At 47.3% G+C, this 4,418-nt stretch overlaps 1 pseudogene; it reads right to left on the minus strand.

Annotated features, from left to right (window-relative positions):
* Positions 1 to 4,010: 4,010 nt before the first annotated feature.
* On the minus strand, positions 4,011 to 4,142 carry LOC141111530 (U2 spliceosomal RNA; annotated as a pseudogene).
* Between the last annotated feature and the right edge of the window lie 276 nt (positions 4,143 to 4,418).

The following is a 4,418-nucleotide window of genomic DNA, read 5'->3' on the forward strand; positions in this document are numbered from 1 at the left end:
CCCAGAGCTCTTTAGATACTATCAAGTCGCTAGACTAGCACAACTTTTAATGGTCTATTCTAGACATGAGAAACCAGATTGGATCACTATAGAGAGACATGCGGTCCCCACATACACATTAGACTACCTATTATGTTGCCCCCGAAAATCAAGACCCCCAATAATGTCTCCTACCCTATCCCATTCCATGAAATTATGGGATGACATGAAACACCTATCTGCTCTGACATCAGAAATTCACCCGTTAGCTCATATATTCCACAACCCCCTCTTCAAACCAGGTATGGAAATCAAATCTTTCCAATGGTGGTTAGGCAAGGGGATGTATCGTATTGGACACTACTTCTCCCCATCTGGCCCGATCTTGCTGAAATACTGCACTGAAAAGCTAAATCTCCCTGATTCTGAGAAATTCAGATTTTATCAGATTTCCCACTTCCTCTCCTCTATTTGGAAAAACAAACCCACCCCCCAGAATTCTCAAACTATGAACGCTGGTGTGGCCAGGGATCAGAGCAAAAGGGGGGTATATCCATAATCTACACATCACTATCAGAACTCACCTCCAAATTCCTGTATATGGAAGCTTGGGAGAAGGACTTGCAGGAAACCTGGGACCTGGAGGAATGGCATAAAAGGGGAAAGAGAGCATATAAAGGTATTTTGAATATTTCAATGATAGAAGCAAATCTGAAAGTATTAACCAGATGGTACCTGGTACCGGTGAGATTAGCAAAGATGTGTCCCTCTACCTCCCCGCTTTGCTTTAGGGACTGCCAAGCCCAGGGGTCCATGCTTCACATATGGTGGGAATGTCCAAGAATCAGAGGATTTTGGAACAAAATATTTCATCTTATCCGGAGAGTCTCAGGACTCGCGATCCCAAAAAACCCTCAAATCGCATTACTGAACGCACACATCCCCAAGATTCCTAAATATTCCCAAAAACTGATAGAATTTATGCTTATGGGAGCGAAAATCACTATCGCTAAGGCATGGAAGAAACCAACAGTCTCCCTCTTAGCTGCTAAGAGGAAGATCTCTTGGATCATGTCCCAAGAAAAACTGGTCAGCACCGTCCTGGATAACACAAAAGTATTTGAAGCAATCTGGGAACCCTGGGCTGGGCACTTAGGCATATCCCTCATCCCAGGAGTCACGTGAACATTTATATATGCTATCGGTACTGGCAACCACCCCCCATACACTCTCTTTCTTCTGATCTCTCTTATCGACTCTTTTCTCTTTGATAAGGTTAATAAAGTTCATGATAGATTTATTCGGTATTATATCAACCGACAGTTAGAGTATACTCATCCACCATCTTCACACGGGCAGGAGCATCCGAGCACTACCCTCATCCCATTGGGGTAGTTCTTGCTTTACGAGAGACTACAACAGCAGTTTACTGTTCTCCCACAAGAGGGCAGTCATGCATCTCGGGAAAAGCACTGTTGTTTCCGGGATGCAAGACAAGTCCTGGTCTCGAAAGAGCACTTATCTGGATTTCCGATAATGTCAGCACATGACACAGTGTGATCCCCTACAGGGTGTCAGGTCTGACCCATGTCTTTAGTGCTCGACTGTACTTTTATCTCTACACAGATTTTATGTTATTCTCTTGTGAATAATTCTGTTGTTATTCTGTTCTATTTCAAAGTGAAATGGTGGAATTAAGATATAATGTACTGATTTATAATAAATACTTTTAAAATCGAACAAAAAAAATGTTGTAAGTTCATCAATGAATTAGTTAGATAAAGCCTTTTGTGCAAAACAATCATAAATTATATCATTTCAGTCTATTGTGTTAGTTGCATATGAGACAGTCCAAAGTGACTTGTGCAAATTCCTGTGTAAACAGCATGAGGTGACGTTGGTGTTCCCCCTTTAATTCCCCACTCACCAGATTCTCATACCCTTGCAGGGGTGAACCGCATAACGTGGGGATTTAGCTGGAGCTGTCTTCCTCCTTATCGGATCCAACCAGGGATGGACTGGCCATCGGGACTACCAGGAGATTCCTGGTGGGCCGATGGCTCAGTGGGCCAGTTTCAGAGACAGGGGAGGAGAGAGAGATACACAGTGCCAAATGTAGCATTAAAACAACTTTTATTCCACTTAAAGAACGTTACTGACAAAGTTATTAGGGTGAAAGGCATTGAAACACTGTGCAAGAGTTCAGGCTTGTCATCAATCTGAATTAGGAGCCGCCACCGGGAACCGATCGAGCCAGTAGATGCAGAGCGCATCGGTGTGTACTACTACTTCCTGGTGTATGAATGATGGCCTGAAGGATGCGTCACTTCCCACATCTTGCATTATTTCCGGATGATGACATCATGTCCGCCCCATCATGCATTCCACCGCTACCAGGAAGTAGTAGTACACACCCATGCTCTGCATCTACTGGCCCAATCGGTTCCCGGTGGCAGCTTCTAATTCAGATTGATGACAAGCCTGGACTCTTGCACAGTGTCTCAATGCCTTTCACCCTACTAACTTTGTCTGTAACGTTCTTTAAGTGGAATACAAGTTGTTTTAATGCTACATTTGGCGCTGTGTATCTCTCTCTCCTCCCCTGTCACATTGTGTGCTGGGGGGTACAGAGCTGGGTTGGAGGTGCCTATCAAGTCCTGTAGTAGCACTGCATCTGGTGACAAGTGACTTGGCAGGTGACAGGTGATGGGGCAAGTGATATGCGGCATCTGGTGGCAGGCGATGGTGGCAATTGACATGCGGCACCTGGTGGCAGGCAACGTGGCAAGTGACAAGCTGCCTCTGCTGACAAGTGACGTTTTGCATCTGGTGGCAGGTGATGGTGGCAAGTGACATGCGGCACCTGGTGGCAGGCAACATGGCAAGTGACATGCAGCATCTGGTGGCAGGCGACGTGGCAAGTGACGTTCTGCATCTGGTGGCAGGTAACATGGCAAGTGACATGCGGCATTTGGTGGCAGGCGACGTGGCAAGTGACAAGCTGCCTCTGCTGACAAGTTTTTTTTTTTTTTATTGAAAGCCTAGGGCGTGCATAACACACCCAAAAACTTCACCCGGTGCCAAAAAAATGTGCATACACATAGAGAGTGGTCACAAAAAAGTGCAACGGGTACACAGATGTGCCAATTTCCTGATCCGCTGGGGGGTTAGGCTCCAGACTGGGACAAAGGTACTTACAATGGTCTATCTGGCTGAAACCAGACAGACCCCGTTCTCTGGAAGGTCTGCCGAGGCAGAACCCACCCAAGTACTAGGTGGGGCTCCCCCGAAGGGAGACCCCATGAGTCAGGGCGGACAAAGCCAAAAGGCCATGTCCACCCCTCCCCAAGACTTTCAGGGCTGGCCCGAGGACCCGTCCTTACTCACCACACAGTGAGACAAACGTGTACAAGACGTGAGAAAACAAAGCATAGGTTCAATCAAAAAAGAAAATAAATAAAAAAAGTGGGGAAGGGATAGTGAAGAGGAGAGTGAAAAAGGTGGCCATTGTGTAAAACAATGACCAGGCCCTCCGGCCAGGAATGAAAAATTCCTCTGGTCCTAGCCAAAAGGCCCGGCCCAAGAGGCAGGTGCTAAAAAAGCGTGTTCTATAGTGCAGTGACCGTGGTGCCTCAAATCAAAGTGACAGCATCACAGTGATCTTATGGCACCCCTGGACTGCCACTCCAGGGGCACTACTCCATAGGCTTTCAAAGACCAACCCTGGCCATCAGCCCAGACCACAGCAGCCCCTACCCCAACCAGGAAGGCCAGGAGTTCAGGAAACTTGGTGAGAGCTCCAACGTCGTTCCGTTCCTCCTGCCTAATTATATTCGGGAGATACTGACCACTCCCCCCCCCCGAAGGAGGAGTAAGCGTTCTCTCCCAGAAAAACTGGCTGGAGCTAGAGCTACCCCAATCTAGGCCAGAAGGCCAGGGTCCCGACCCTCTGGATCAGACCCCGTGGTTCTCCATCCCCATCAGAAGGCTTCCCTTTCGGCTATGAACCGCTCCAGGTCACCTTTACTCCAGCAGGCTTTGCATAGCAACCACCATCCCTTCACTATTTCGCCATAGATCAGGGACGGAAGCAAGCGCCACCTCCTGGAAACTGATAAGAACAGATACTACACTTGATCTTAGTCAAAAGGCCGAGAAGCCTCTGCTGACAAGTGCCGTGGCAAGTGGCACACTGCATCTGGTGGCAGGCGATGTGGCAAGTGACGTGGCAGGTGACACACTCAGGGCTCCCACTGATTCTGCATTATGGTGAGTTGAACTATTTCATGTTATATTACAATGTAATAATAGAAATAATGTGCTTCAATCATCCTGACACCATATCAACTATGGTGCCGAGAAGATTGAAGCGCCAACACCAGGTGTTTGGAGTAAAATGGGCTGGTCTGGATGAATTCCAGGGCCAAATTTTTGTCCCA

The sequence above is a fragment of the Aquarana catesbeiana genome, linkage group LG10 (assembly GCF_042186555.1).
Source record: "Aquarana catesbeiana isolate 2022-GZ linkage group LG10, ASM4218655v1, whole genome shotgun sequence".
NCBI lineage: Eukaryota > Metazoa > Chordata > Amphibia > Anura > Ranidae > Aquarana > Aquarana catesbeiana.